At 50.1% G+C, this 16039-nt stretch overlaps 1 non-coding gene across 1 annotated transcript; it reads right to left on the bottom strand.

Annotated features, from left to right (window-relative positions):
• Positions 1-15138: 15138 nt before the first annotated feature.
• LOC118718708 lies at positions 15139-15245 on the bottom strand. Its single transcript, XR_004987892.1, has one exon. It is a non-coding gene; the product is annotated as a U6 spliceosomal RNA (small nuclear RNA).
• Positions 15246-16039: the final 794 nt, after the last annotated feature.

Raw genomic sequence — 16039 nt, forward strand, 5'->3', positions numbered from 1 at the left:
TTTGGGTCTTGGCTCTGAATTCTTTCCTAGCCAGAACCCAAGTACCGAGGTTGCTGAATCTGGATTTGGTCTGATCTCACGGGTCAGATACCAGGTGCCTTTCCACCGCTTACAGCGTAAGGATGGCGGAAGAGGGTAAATGTGTTCTGTGAGGCCTGGGGCAGAGAAGAGGGAAAGAGATCCCATGAGTTCTTGGGAGCACTGCCAAGTAGATCATGACAATTTAGGAAATTTTGGGGAAAGAAGCACAGCAATTGGAAATACAAAGAGCTGAAATGCCATTACAGAAAGTGTAAAGACTTGAACCACTAGCTCATGGCACATTTCCTTCAAACACAGTCTCCTAAGAGTATTAGCAAACATTTGAACTAAATCATTTATAAAAGCTTTAAATAATGTTCAAGGTAAGCATGCTGCCTTTCTTCAAACACTCTACTGAATCAGTAATTAAGGATAACTTAGCATTGAACTTCTCAGAGAACCGGACCACATTGCTTTTGGGAACAGTTAATGGGCTAAGAACAAGCCTAAGAGTGACTGCTTTGACAGTTAAGAAGTCTTAACTCACAACAGCTTGTTTTACTGGAATAAACCCGTTCCATAGACTCTCATGTTTGTTGCTTGAAAGAAGTTTACAAATAAGACATGCCTGTGTATGTTTGTCTACCCATACAGACACATGGAAGGACTGACAAATCACACAGCACAGGATAACCAAAGCATCTTGGAAATACATATTGCAGCCCGGCTGGCATGGCTCAGTTGAGCATTGACCCGTAAATCAGGTCTTGTATGACCAGGCGGGTCGCCGTTTGATTCCTGATCAGAGCACTTGCCAGGGTTGTAGGTTCCATCATCAGTGTGGGCGTGAAGGAGGCAGCCGATTAATTTTTCTCTCACCATTGATGTTTCTATCTCACTACCCCTCTCCCCTCCTCTCTGAAATCAATAAAAGTTTTTTAAAAAATGTATATTGCCATAACAGAAAATGTATTTCAATTGTCAAAATTCTGCCCTAAGCAGTTTGCTCAGTGGATAGAGCATCAACCTATAGACTGAAGGGTCCAGAGTTTGATTCTGGTCAAGGGCATGTACCTTGGTTGCAGGCTGGATCCCTAGCCCTGGTTGGGGTGTGCAGGAGGCAACCAATCGATGTGTCTCTCTCACATCGGTGTTTCTCACTGTCTCTCCCTCTCCCTTCCTCTCTCTCTAAAAATCATTGGAAAAAATATCCTCAGGTGAGGATAAAGTAAAAAAGAAATTGTCAAAATTCTTCCAATTTCTCAATGCAAAATACATTCCCACTAAAAGCTATTCTTCTGCCCTGGCCGGTTTGGTTCAGTGGATAGAGCGTTGGCCTACGGACTGAAGGGCACATGCCCAAGTTGTAGGCTCAATCCTCAGTTGGACATGTGCAGAAGGCAGCTGATCCATAATTCTGTCTCTCTCTCTCTCTCCTTTCCTCTCTGAAATCAATAAAAATATAGTTTTTTAAAAAGCTATTCTATAAGAAAAATTTATCTTTGTTACCTTCAGGTTTGTATAAAGACCATGCAGTTGCTAATTTTATTTTGAAGGTGTTTTTAACTGAAAGCTTAGTCAGTTTTCACATTCAACAATAAACATTTTTATTTGAAAATTATTTAGGGCCGAAGCCGGTTTGGCTCAGCGGTAGAGCGTTGGTCTGCAGACTAAAAGGTCCCGGGTTCGATTCCAGTCAAGGGCATGTACATTGGTTGCAGGTACATCCCCAGTAGGGGGTGTGCAAGAGGCAGCTGGTCGATGTTTCTCTCATCGGTGTTTCTAACTCTCTCTCTCCCTCTCTGTAAAAAATCAATAAAATATATATTTTTTAAAATTATTTAGGGAATAAATGGTGATGAAAAAAAATAAATAAATAAAATACAAAAAAAGGAAAACATTATTTAATCAGCATTTAAGTAGAATAATCCATAAGGAAAATATCTTTTAAATAGTTACCTTTTCTTCCAGTTCATTTGGTTTAAGACCATACCAAGTGCTAAAAAATGACTGAACTATTTCACTTTGTTGCTGGCAAGAAACAAACTCAGTACTTCTTGTCTGAAATAGAAAGCAATTGGGAAAAGTGGCCCCATTACATTTTTTAAAAATGCAATCCCACTCACCTTCTCCCGGCAGAGGTGGACCGCAGAACAGCAACTACTGCAGAAACGTCCCAGTAAATTCATAAATCTTCTTTAAATTCTCCCGGGCATATTTATGCATCATCTTATCTCTGGCCATCTAATTTAAATTTAAAAGGACAAAGATCCTTTGATCTTCTGGAACAGTTACTTAAGTCTCTGAGGAGATAAGATAGAGAGGTATCCCAGGAGACCATCTTTCCTAGTGGTTTGTGAGACTCATCAAGTTCTACACCATAATAAATGAGATTAATTCATTATTTCAGTTCCTAGTGTTTGGGTCCCTCCTTAGTTCCAGGCGGTACTAGGCACCAGAAATGTTTTTGTTTTTGTTTTTTGCTTGTTCTTTGATTAATCCACACCCTAGGATATTTTTCCATTGATTTTAGAAAGTGGAAAGGGAGAGGGAGAGAAGAGGGGGCATCAATGTGAGAGAGACACATCGATTGGTTGCCTCCTGCATGTACCCCAACCAGGGCCAAGGAACCGGCAACCAAGGTACATGCCCTTGACCAGAATCGAGTCTGGGACCCTTCAGCCCAAAGACCTGAGTCAAACCGGCTAGGGCTAGAAATGTTTCTTTAAAATCCTATCAGACCAGGTTTTGTCCTCAAAGAACTCATAGCCCTGGGGAAACGAGTGTTAAGTCAACTGTTGAGGTGCCGCTACCAGTCAGTATGGCAGGTGCTGCATGTGCACCCACAGCACGGGACAGCTGTGGGTCCCAGGAGAGGCACGGTCTGGACAATGACTTGGAGGTAAAACCAAGTGTAGGGAGCAGGCAGTTAGCCAAGAGATTTGGGAAGCTATTCCTCCAAATAACAGAAAGATAAGCCAGAGAATCCGGCCTAGGGGAAGAAAGACCCTCCTCTCTCTCCCATGTCCCCAGGCTAAAAGTCAGTGTTGACCAAAGCCCAAGGCTCGCAAGGGAAAGAGGATTTGGCTACTCTCATGGCAGCTGAAAATTTGAAGTTTAGAGAGTGTAGTAAATAAAGGCATGAGATTAAGGGAAAAGTAAATTGAGTCAAGACTGTGTAATTATTTTTTGATAAATTAGAGACACTGACTTATTAGGGGAAGCCATTGAAGGTTTTTAAGACATTTTTATTTATTGGTTGATTTCTTTAAATTTATTTTTATCTGTGTACATATCTTACCATTGGCCCCCCTCCCATAAAAACCCTCCCTCCCCAGAGGTTTGTGTCCATTGGTTGTACTTATATGCATGTATACAAGTCCTTCGGTTGATCTCTTATCTCCCCCAGATCTCCCTCCCCTCCCCACTGTAATTTGAATTTATTGGTTGATTTTAAAGAGAGAGAGGAAGGGAGAGAAACATTGATTTGTTGTTTCACTTACCGGTATTTAGGCATTCATTGGTCAGCTGTCTACTATAAGCTCCCCACTGGGAATTGAGTTCAAAACCCAGGCATGTGCCCTGACCAGGAATTGAACTGGTGACCTCTTGGTTCATGGGTTTACACAGTTGATACTCAACCACTGATCCACACCAGCTGGGCTCCAGAACCTTTTTTTTTTTTTTTTTTTTTTTTTTTTACAGAGAGAAAGGAAGAGGGATAAAGAGTTAAGAAATATTAATGAGAGAGGAACATCGATCAGCTGCCTCCTGCACACCTCCTACTGGTGATGTGTCCGCAACCAACGTACATGCACTTGACTGGAATCGAATCTGAGACCTTTCAGTCCACAGGCTGATGTTCTATACACTGAGCCAAACCAGTTAGGGCTCTCCAGAGTCTCTCAGAGAATGTCTGAATTCACATTCAAAACTGTCTTTGAAATATTAGAGGAGGGAGAGGTTGTGGAATCATCTGGGACAGGGCTCATGGTCATTAATAAGATAGCATTTCAACATTATAGAATTATAGAGAAAAAATACTCCAGTACAGGTCTAACCTTCATTTTCATTATTCTACTCCCTCCTCCTTCTCCTCCTCACCTATCTGACTCTTTCCACCCACCCATGGCTATTCTTCTAAGAAGCCTAATGGCGCCTGTCTGTTGGCATTCAGACTATTTGATTTCTTCTAATAACTTCTGTGGGCTAGCAGACACCCAGCCTCCTAACCACACAGAAACCCTGTTGTGCCTTATAAGATAATAAAGTAAAGTGTTCCCATAAGACATTATTTCCACAAATAGCCATTGAAATAATATTTATACTGTCTAAAATAGTCACATTCAGGCAACTTTAAAAAATGAGATTAAATAAGATAACTGAGATGCCTGGGCATTAACTAGAAGGGCGTATGTGAAATCAGGCCTGGTGTCCTCTTCATTTTACTTCTAATTGTGACACCCTAAGCAAGCCATATAATGGTCTCATTAAAAGATCCTGTTGAGAAAAGCAGGAGCAGGGAGCCATCTGGTGTGTAAGGTACCTGCTGGCTGAAAAAGTTCTGGGCCTAAAAATAACCATGATACGATGTGTGTTAAAATTAGGCAAACAAGCCAGCCACTGACCAATCAAAAAGACTGCTATTCCCCACCCTCGATGTAGAAATAGACATGGTAAATAGCCATGGAAAGCCCACAGCTCTGGTTTGGGGGTAAGAGTGGAAGATTAGGAAAGTATGTGGTTTCTAAAAGAACGTTAAAAAAAAAAACAAAAAAAAAAACAACAACAACAACATTGAAGATGGAGGCATGATCAATAATAATTTATGGTGCCTCTTAACAGATTTGAATACAATATAGAGCACATGTGTGTGAAGAAAGTGAACTATGTAATATAAAAAGGAGTGCCTGGCCCTGGCTGGTCTTGCTCAGTGGATAAAGCGTTAGCCAACGGACTGAAGGATCCTGGGTTCCATTTTGAGGCCACATGCCCAAGGTTGTGGGCTTGATCCCCAGTAAGGGTGTGCAGGAGGCAGTCGATCAATGATTCTCATTATTGATGTTTCTCTCTCTCTCCCTCTCCCTTCCTCTCTGAAATCAATAAAAATATTTTTTTAAATCATTCATCCTCTTGTGAGTCTCAGAAAATTCTTTTTCTGGAGATACATACACCCCCCTCCCCAAGCACTCAGTGGGGAAAGGGTAACTTGCTTCCACCAATAGCAATGCCATATGTAGTTATTACTGACTATATTCCCAGTACTTCACCTCCCTATGACTCTTCTGTAACCACCAATTTGTACTTCTAAATATCTCCCCCTTTTCTTGCACTTTCTCTCCTCTCGCCCCTCTGGCAACCATCAATATGTTCTCTACGAGTTCCTTTCAGTTCCCTAACCAAGAACACTTAAGAGTAAATGGTTTATGGTTTGGCTCAGTGGATAGAGCGTCAGCATGCGGACTGAAGGGTCCCCAGTTCGATTCCGGTCAAGGGCATGTGCCTTGGTTGCGGGCACATCTCCGGTAGGGGTTGTGCAGGGGGCAGCTGATCAATGATTCTCTCTCATCGATGTTTCTAACTCTCTATCCCTCTCTCTTCCTCTCTGTAAAAAATCAACAAAATATATATATATTTTTTAAAAAAGAGTAAATGGTTTATACTTCTCCCTAATCAGAAAGTAAATAGCTTAATTAATCCTACATAGGGAGATAGATAGCAGAAATCCTATTAGTGCCAATTGGGTGGTTGTCAACTACTTGGCTATTTATCTGTCTGTTTCCCTATTCCATGTGTCACCAGCCTGTCTCAAGGTGAGTTTGACTAAGTCTATACTTGGGCCTCTAAGAGGATTGCCTGGGACTCCAGCTGCGCCCCCATCTCACTGGCCTTTTTAAAATGTATATATATATTTTTTTTATTGATTTCAGAGAGGAAGGAAGAAAGAGATAGAAAAATCAATAATAAGAGAGGATCATTGATTGGCTGCCTCCTGCACCCCTCTCCCCCTCCACTGGATATCGAGCCTGCAACCCAGGCGTGTGCCCTTGACCAGAATCAAACCGGGCACCCTTCAGTCCGCAGGCCGCCTATGCTCCATCCACTGAGCCAAGCCAGCTAGGGCTCACTGGCTTTTACAGACAAAAGTTATGGGGACTTCTCTTCCCAGCCCTGAGCTGTGGGGGTGCTGATATTGGACCAGACCCATTGTTCCGTAGTGGGGCCTCTGCAGCTGAGATATCCCTCCTAATTTTGCTTTAATTGTAGTGATTTTATTTTACTTATTATTTTTGGTTAATTCGCACCCCAGGATATTTTTTCATTGATTTCTAGGGAGAGTGGGAGAGGGAGAGACAAAGAAATATCAACGTGAGTGAGACACATTGAATGGTTGCCTCCTACACACAGGCCAACCAGGGCCCAGGAACCTGTACCTGAGGAACAGGCTCTTGACTGGAATCAAACCCGGAACCTTTCGTCCACAGGCAGACGCTCTATCCACTGAGCCAAACCAGCGAGGGCCCTCCCAGTATTTAACCACCACCGATGGGTGTGGGCCAGTCTGTTCAGTCTGGCCCCACCAGCCCTGATGTGGCTTCTTTATATTCTTCGCTATGGGACTTCCGTTCAGCTAGATTTCAGGTGTTCTGAGCTGCCCCCGGATGGTCAGTGCGCTCCCACCGGGGGAGTGCCACTCAGCCAGAAGCCGGGTTCATGACCGGCAAGAGCAGCAGCAGTGGTGGAGCCGCTCCTGCGTCCAGGCAGCGCTAAGGATGACCAACTCTGTCAGTCAGACGTCCCCGGAGGGCTCCCCGACTGCAAGAGGTTGGGGCTAAGGGACACCCCCGAGTGCACTAATTTTGTGCACCGGACCTCTGGTTTTGGATAAAAGACAAAGAAATTAGCAGGATGACCATTTGAGATTCATTTCTAACTTGCCACTCTAATTTTCACATTCAACATGATTTACATTCATTTGATCTTTCTTTTTTAAAAAAATATATTTTATTGATTTTTTTTACAGAGAGGAAGAGAGAGAGATAGAGAGCTAGAAAGTCTATGAGAGAGAAACATCGACCAGCTGCCTCCTGCACACCCCCACCGGGAATGTGCCCACAACCTACGTACATGCCCCTGACCGAAATCAAACCTGGGACCTTTCAGTCCGCAGACCGACGCTCTACCACTGAGCCACACCGTTTCGGCTCATGTGGTCTTTCAAACAGTTCAGAATGTTTTCATGAGCCTGCCTGGGGGGCCCTCTTCCCCCATTCAGTTCACAGGACATCTGCAGCCAAGCGCGCTGTGCATATGGGATAGACTATCAGTGCTGCAGGGCCGGGCAGGGTTGAGTGCGGCAGCCCTCATTGTAACAAACTGCTGCATATCCTGCCACAGAACAGTGAGAGAAGATCTTCTCCCTGCTCCCGCAGAACTGCTCAAAGTTGGATGTTTCTGTTGAGTTTCTAATTCTAAAAAAAGAAAATTCTGGCACCTTATGATCATATTTTAGTACTGAAGAAATTTGGTATAATAGTCTGGGCCTGTCATGCATCCCATTCCAGGGAAAGAGAGAAGAGGAATGGAGGAGAGAGAAAGATGATAAATTTAACTGAGCACTTACTAGGTGGCAGGAATTTTCATATGTTACATATTTCAGGCATTAAATATTTAACACTCATTATGTGTCATGGGTTTTCATAGATATATATATTTGCCTCAAATTAATCTTCAGAGGGACATGTGGGGTCAGTATGATCATAATACCCACTTTTGGGGGGTAAAGATTATCAATTTATTTGGTCACCTGGAGACCAGATGGGCTGAGCTCCAAAATGGTGCCAGCCCATCACACCTATTTTTGATACAAAGAGAAAGTTGAGATTCAAAGAAGTGAAATGATGTATCCATGGAATTTGAATCTGAGCCTGACTAACGTCATCCCATCCATCAACAAGAGGTCCGGTCAGATTTCTTTCAAGTGTAAAGAACTCCACATTTACTTTCTGGACCTCAACCTTTAGGGAAAGATTCAACTTCCTTCGGAGATTTTAGAAACACAGTTAAGTAATAATTTCACTTGTCTCTTATTATTGCATCAACTTTATTTCTTTTTTTGTGTGTTTTTTTTAAATATATTTTATTGATTTTTTACAGAGAGGAAGGGAGAGGGAGAGTGAGAAACGTCTATGACAAAGAAACATCGACCAGCTGCCTCTTGCACACCCCCTACCAGGGATGTGCACACAACCAATGCACATGCCCTCGACCGGAATCGAACCTGGGACCTTTCAGTCCGCAGGCCGACGCTCTACCACCGAGCCAAACCAGTTTCGGCTCAACTTTATTTCTTGACTACCTCCTATTTCTGTTTAGTAAAGGGGCTGAGCGGTAATAGATACAAAACGAAAAAGGCAATGACAGGCAGTAACCTTCAGGGCGCAAAAGGGCCATTTTTGGTAGGAAGCATGGATGCCTCCAGTGCAGTGATGGCTGGCATTGGCCAAGACCGCCCAGCTGGGACAGGGAGTGGCTGCGTGTTTCTGCCTCCTGCCCGAAGGGGACCAACGTCTTCACACTGACTCCTGGCGCCTGCGGCATCTCCCTCCCTGCACCGAGGGGTTCCAGTTAGTCTAACTCAGTGTGGCTGGCACCCATCGTCCACACTGATTCCTCTCTCCTCCGCTGCAGAATTATCATTTCCATTTCCACCTGCCTGCAACTTGTCATCCTCCCCAGATACATTTCCATCTTAACAAAGTTCTTACCCTTTGCATAAAAATGTTCGATATATGCTCTGGTCGGTTTGGCTCAGTGGATAGAGCGTCGGCCTGCGGACTCAAGGGTCCTGGGTTCGATTCTGGTCAAGGGCATGTGCCCTGGTTGCAGGCACATCCCCAGTTGGGGCGGTGCAGGAGGCAGATGTTTCTCTCTCATTGATGTTTCTAACTCTGTCCTTCTTCCTTCCCCTCTGTTAAAAAAAAAAAAAATCAATAAAATATATATAAAAAAAATGTTCAGCCGAACCTGGTTTGGCTCAGTGGATAGAGCATCGGTCTGCGGACTGAAAGGTTCCGGTCAGGGGCATGTACCTTGGTTGTGGGCACATCCCCAGGGGGGGGGGGGGGGGGGGTGTGCAGGAGGCAGCTGATTGATGTTTCTCTCTCATCGATGTTTCTGGCTCTCTATCCCTCTCTTCCTTTCTGAAAAAAAAAAATCAATAAAATATATATATTTTTTAAAAAAGATAAAAGCTGAAATCAATGAAGAAGTTGCATAATCTATTGATGACCTATTATGTGGTTTTAATTGCTGACTCTCCCAAAGGGAAGGCGGAGGAAGAAAATAGGAATTGGAGAGAACTGATGTTTAGTTTATTTCATTCAGTCCTCAAAGGGCAGGTGCCCAGGGGAGTTCGGCTTTAGAGAGCAAGAAATCAGAGCTCTGGGAGTCAGAGGCTGATTCTTTGATACTCACAATCTCGTAATATTTGAGAAGACCAGAGTATTAGAAAAATGGATCATTTGCATTTTACAATTGCGGGATGAGGTTTAAAAAATAGAATGGAAGCATCAAATGCATTGTTCTCCTTTTACAATACACTCTGACTATGGTTTTCGTATAATACAATAAAATCTTAACAGGAGAGCTTTTTACCTGGAAGGATAAGGGATGAGGTTACACTACTGGAAGAAAGAAAAGAATTCTGTGATTTTTGAGTAATCTTCTCTATTCCACGTCTGTTTCCTTGGGGCTGGGGTGGTAGGGGAGGTGGGGGTGATGGAGGGGGTGATGGAGGGGGTGGGGGTGATGGAGGGGGTGCTGAAGGGGGTGGGGATGATGGAGAGGGTGGGGGTGATGGAGGGGGTGGGGGTGATAGTGGGGGTGATGGAGGGGGTGGGGGTGATGGAGGGGATGATGGAGGGGGAGGGGGTGATGGAGGGAGTGGGGGTGATGGAGGGAGTGGGCGTGATAGAGGGGGTGCTGGAGGGGGTGGGGGTGATGGAGGGGGTGCTGGAGGGGGTGGGGTGATGGAGGGGGTGGGGGTGATGGAGGGGATGATGGAGGGGGTAGGGGTGATGGAGGGGGTGGGTGATGGAGGGAGTGGGGGTGATGGAGAGGGTGGGGTGATGGAGGGAGTGGGGGTGATGGAGGGAGTGGGGGTGATGGAGGGGGTGGGGTGATGGAGGGGGTGGGGTGATGGAGGGGGTGACGGAGGGAGTGGGGGTGATGGAGGGGGTGGGGGTGATGGAGGGGGTGGGGTGGCGGGTGGCGGTCGGGCCAGCAGGGTGCATTGAGGCTGTGCCAGTTCTAAGCTTCCAGGCGCACAGGGGGGACCGGCCCAGCTGCGCCCGGAGGCTGACCTCCGCAGCCGGCCCCGCGGCCTCCGGGCCTCTCCGGATAAAACGCAGCCCCTCGCCCGGGCAGGTGAGGCTGGGATTGCGGCTGACCTCGCTGCTCAGAAACCAGGCGCCCGGGAACCGGGGACCGGAGCTTGCTTGCCATGGCAGAATTCGCCGGAGTGACCCGGGCCTGCCAGGGTGCCCTAAAACGGGGGTCTCCATTTCTCCCGTGAAAAGACTGCTTTCGCTTTCCTGTATCGGCTGATTACAGAACAGCATTTCAACAGGTGGCGGAGGCGGACCCGGGGAGCGGGCTGGGGAGCCCGGCGCGGAGCCGCGCGCGCAGGCGCCTCCCGGGCTTCCGCTGGCTTCGCAGCCCCCGAGTCCGTCCGTCCGCGCGACCGGCGGCCGTGGGCTAAGCAGGCGCCTCCCCGGGAGGACCGGAGCGGGGCTTGGAGCCCCCAGGGCGGCGGCGGGGAAAACCCTCCCCCCGCCGGGATGCCCCCCGCGCCGTCCTGGGAGCTGGCGCCCTCCAGCCCGCTGGACCCCGGCTTCGCGCTGGGCGGCCCCCACGCGTCCAGCCCGCCGCCGCCTCCCGGGGCCGGGGCCGGGGCCGGGGCCGGGGCCGGGGCCGGGCTGGCGGCCACCGGCGGTGCTGCTCCTGCCGCCGGGACGCCCCGGGGAAGGTCCCCGACCCGCTCCTCCTCGGCCGGCCGCCCCGCCGAGCTCTCCGCGCCGGTGCCGCCCTTCCCTCGGGAGCCGCCTGCACGCCGTGGCGGCCGCGGACCAGGCAGCACCTCCCGCGGCCTCCGCCTCCTCCCGTCCTGGCGCCCCCGCCGCCGGCGGTGCTGGCCGGGCCGGCGCGGCGGCGGCGGCGGGGACCCGGCGGGGTGGGTGCAGACGGCGCTGCCCTTCGCCGTGTTCGCCGCTCGGGGAGCCGGGCGGCGCCAGTGCGCGATGGTCTCCCGCCGCCCCAGGCCGCCTGGGGGCGGGGAGCCGCCTCCCGCTCCTGCGGGGCCGCCGTCTGCGCCCTGCGCCCCGCTGTGCGGGCTGCGGGGCTGCGGGGTGGCCCCGGCGGCAGCCCGGCCCTGGCCGCGCAGGAGGCGGTCCCCACATCTCCCCTGGCGGCGGCGTCCTGGCCGCTGCCTCCGCGGCGCCGCTGGGCTTCGCGGTCTCCCAGGGCAGTGTTCCCCAAACTTCTGACCTGTGTGTACCCCTTCTGTCATTTTCCTAACGCTGAGGACCCCTCGTACTCACGTAGAATTAGGCGCAGCTGAGCACGGTGCAGTGCATATCCCCACCGAACTCCGGTGCAACGCGTGCCCCCACCAAACTCTTCCCGTACCCCTGGGGGTACGCCTACCGCACTTTGGGAAACACTGCTAGGGGGAGGGGAGCAGGGGAGGGAAGACCCCGGAACCTGCCCGGGGAGGGGAGCGGGGGGGGGGGGGGAAGAGAAGCGCTGGGAACTCCTTTCTCGCCCCGCAGCTCGCCCTCTGGGCGCCGGGTCGTGCGCACCCGCTCCAGGCGGAGCCGGGCGGCGCTCCCTCGGGCGGCGAGGTCCCGGGACGCAGCGGCCCGCGGGCCCCGCACCTGCCGCCTCCGCCCGGGGCCGCTGTGGTTTCCGGCGGCGATGCCCGGCCCAGTCCCCCTCTTCCTCCCCGGCGCCCCATCAGCACGAGGAGAGGCTCAGGGCGCTGCGCTCCGCGTCCACCCCCTCCGGGTGCGCGGGGAGGGCGGGCCAGGCCCCTCCGGCCTTTCCGGGGAAGTCTCGGGGACGGAGGGAGGAGGAGAGAGGGAGCGCGGGAAACAGAGGAGGCGTGCAGGAGGCGTGCAGGGAAGGAGGCTGGGGCTTGGCTGTGACTCTTTTTAAAATATATATTTTATTGATTTTCTAGAGAGGAAGGGAGAGGGATAGAGAGCCAGAAACATCGATGACACCAACCAGCTGCCTCCTGCACACCCCCTACTGGGGATGTCCCCGCAACCAAGGTACATGCCCTTGGCCGGAATCGAACCTGGGACCTTTCAATCCGACGCTCTATCCACTGAGCCAAACCGTTTTTGGCTCGGCTGTGACTCTTGACAACAGAGCCACAGCGACCTCCGATCAGCTGTGATCCCCAGAATGCTGATCCCAGGCGGCGCGAACACTGGGACCCACAGGAGCGCCCCAAGGGCAGATTTCACAGATAGGGAAAGAGAGAACTACTTCAATGTATTTATTTACTTTTATATATTTTTTATTGATTTCAGAGAGGAAGGGAGAGGGAGAGATAGAAACATCAATGGTGAGAGAGCACCCCCCCACCCTCACTGGGGATCAAGCTGCAACCTGGCAGTGCCCTTGGCAGGAATCAAACCAGAGCCGTGGCCCATCGCGCCCTGGGGGCTTTTGTGGGACTCCAGGTCCAGGTGGGTGGAGGGGAATTGAACTACACTTGGTTTTTAGATATTATACAATGGCCCATTTTGACCAGCAGCCGTGAGGAGAATATATGCCTGGTCAGCTTGTGAGGGCACAGGCCCGTTTGCAGGTTCTCACCCGGGTCCGCAGAGACCTGGCAGAGCAGTGACCACGGCGGCAGGGTGCTGGTGCCTGGCTTGAGCTTTTCCTTCCACCCGAGGACACCGCTCCCGGCCAGAAGCGAACTGGAGCTGGGCTGCTGCTCACTGAGGGCCGAGACCCCGCTGGGCGGGCGAAGGGCTGCTCTCCTCACTGCGGGACAGGGTGCTCACCAGGGACGGTGGCCCAGGCTGGGAAACGGGGGCAGGCCCGGACCAGGGGCTGCTGAGGGCTGGTTCTTTCTTATGGTTCCCGTGTCTTCTTTTATGGTGTCCATGTCTTCTTTTATGGTTCGCATGTCTCTTTCGATGGTGTCTATGTCCCTTTTTATGGTTTGCATGTCCCATTTTATGGTTCCCATGTCCCCTTTTATGTCTTCTTTTATGGTTCCCATGTCTCTTTCTATGGTTCCCATGTCTCTTTCTATGATGTCCATGTCCCCTTTTATGGTTCCCATGTCCCCTTTTACCCCTTTTATGTCTCCTTTTATGGTTCCCATGTCTCTTTCTATGATGTCCATGTCCCCTTTTATGGTTTGCATGTCCCCTTTTATGGTTCCCATGTCCCCTTTTACCCCTTTTATGTCTTCTTTTATGGTTCCCATGTCTCTTTCTATGGTGTCCATGTCCCCTTTTATGGTTCCCATGTCCCCTTTTACCCCTTTTATGTCTTCTTTTATGGTTCCCATGTCTCTTTCTATGGTGTCCATGTCCCCTTTTATGGTTCGCATGTCCCATTTTATGGTTTCCATGTCTTCTTTTATGGTTTCCAAGTACTTTATTATGATTTCCATATCTTTTTTTTTTCTTTTAATCCTCACCGGAGGATAGATATTTTATTGATTCTAGGCTAAAAGGAAGGGAGAGGCAGAGAGAAAAAGAGAGAGATAGAAACATCAGCGTGAGAGAGAAACATTTGTTCCTTCCCGTACGCTCCCAACCAGGGTTCCATCCAACAACCTGGACATGTGCCCTAACTGGGAATCGAACCAGTGACCCTTCAGAGATAGGACAGTGCTCCAAACAACTGAACCACTTCGGCCAGTTGGATGTGACAGGGACTCAGATATGGCCTTTGCATGTAGGCCCTTTTTTTTTTTTTTTTCTGTTAAAGTTCTAAGTTCAGCTACTGTTCCTCTAAGTTCACTGACTGTTTATAAACCAGTGCTGGGAACTATGTGTCTATTAGATTATTTGTCTCCATTTTGTTTAGCTTTTTCTGGACTTCTGTTCTTTCCTTTGAGTCATGTTTATTTGTCCTCTCCCCCCCCCCCATCCCCTCCCCTACCCTCGCTTTGGCATCTCCCCTGTGTCTGCTTCTGTGTACTTGGTAGAGCTCGGTATGTGTCCTGGGCTTGGTAGAGTGGCCTAATACAGGAGGTGTCCTATAGGGTCCAGTGGCACAGCCTCCCCAGTCACCCAAGCTGGGCACTCCTACACCCTCATGGGCTCTGTACACCCTCCTACTGTAGTGGAGCCTCGATTGCTATAGGCACCTCAATGGGAGGTATTAACCCCCAGGTAGATCAGCTGCAAGTACCAACCCCTGTGGAAGGTCAACTGTGCAGGGGCGTACCCCACAGCAGGGCTCCCCTCAGTGGGGCAGTGGTGCCTGCTGAGTCCACCCCTTGAGTGTGTCCCCTGTGGAGGAAGCTTGTGGTGCTTCGACATGGTCTGAAGCTGTCCACAGGGTGTGCTGGCTCCGGGGCCTCCTAGGAGGAGCCGGCCCAGGTCAACCACTCCCTGAGCTCTGCCCAGGGCGACTGGGTTTGAGCTACAAAGCAACCTGCAAAGGCTGCTCCTCGTGCTGGGCTCGGAGATGCCCGGGAGACGCCACGCTGTGAACCAAGGCCAGATGCTGCCAGGGCTGGGCCTGGGGCCACTCTGTGAGAGGGACTGGCATGCTGGGGCCGGATGCTGCTTATGTGAATGATTTTAGCAAAATCTGAAGCAGGAGCCAAGACAGGCCATTCCTATCAAAAGCCAGTTGAATGTGACAGGGACTCAGATATGGCCTTTGCATGTAGGCCCTTTGGAGAAGGAACCCAAACCCCCACAAAAAAACAAAAAACGATGACCACACCTTTGCCAGTATTGCTCAGGGTAAGAGCTTCCGCCCACACACTGACGGGTTTCACTTCCGGCCCCTGGCTGGGGCGCATGTGGGAGGCAACCAGTTTTTTTAATTATTATTATTTATTTAATTTTTTTTAACATGGAACGCTTCATGAATTTGCGTGTCATCCTTGCGCAGGGGCCATGCTAATCTTCTCTGCATCGTACCAACTTTAGTCTATGTGCTGCCGATGCGAGCACGGGAGGCAACCAGTTGATGAGTCTCTCTCACATTGATCTCTGTCTCTATCTATTTCCCTTCCTCCCCCCCCCCTTCCTCTTTTCCATTCTCTCTGAAAAGCAGTAGGAAAAAATGTCCCCAGAAGATGATTTAACAAAACCACGAAAACAAAAAATTCCATTTCCAGCGGCTGCCTCAGCAATGGACTCCAAGGAAATGAATCTGAAATAGTGCCCAGACCCTGCCTGGGACTCCAGGAGCACCCCCCTCCCCTCCCTTCCGCCTCAAACCCCTGCTCGTTTCTACAGCCGGAGGTTATGGGGATTTCTCCTCCAGCCCTGGAACGCTGGGGCGGCCGAGTCATCCCTCCCAATCTTCATCTGCCACACCTTTGTGTGGGACCAGCCCCGTCCGTGTCTGGGCCCCACTCACCAGGCTCAGTGTGGCTTCTCCTCTAAATCTCCAGTCGTAGGACTTCTCTTCAGCTGGATGTCAGGCCGTCCGGGCTGACGGTTGTTCAGTTGTAATTTTGATGCGGTTGTGAGACAGGCTCTGACCGGGTTCCCTCTTGCCTTTCTTCAGCAAAATGGAAGTTCCCCTTCTGTGCACACCCTGGTCACTGCCTCCTATCGATACTTCCTTCTCAATTGCTACTGCCCCTTCCTCCAGCTCAGCAACCAATCCCCGAACAGTCACAGGGGACAGTATTGCAATCGCCTTTCGCTGACAGACATGCAGACGCGTGGACATGCTGTACCTGCCCAAGTTCAAAGCTCTGGTAGCCGGGAGGCGGGATTCCGTCCTGAGTTAGAGG

Source organism: Pipistrellus kuhlii, unplaced genomic scaffold (genome assembly GCF_014108245.1).
Source record: "Pipistrellus kuhlii isolate mPipKuh1 unplaced genomic scaffold, mPipKuh1.p scaffold_m20_p_14, whole genome shotgun sequence".
Classification (NCBI taxonomy): Eukaryota; Metazoa; Chordata; class Mammalia; order Chiroptera; family Vespertilionidae; genus Pipistrellus; species Pipistrellus kuhlii.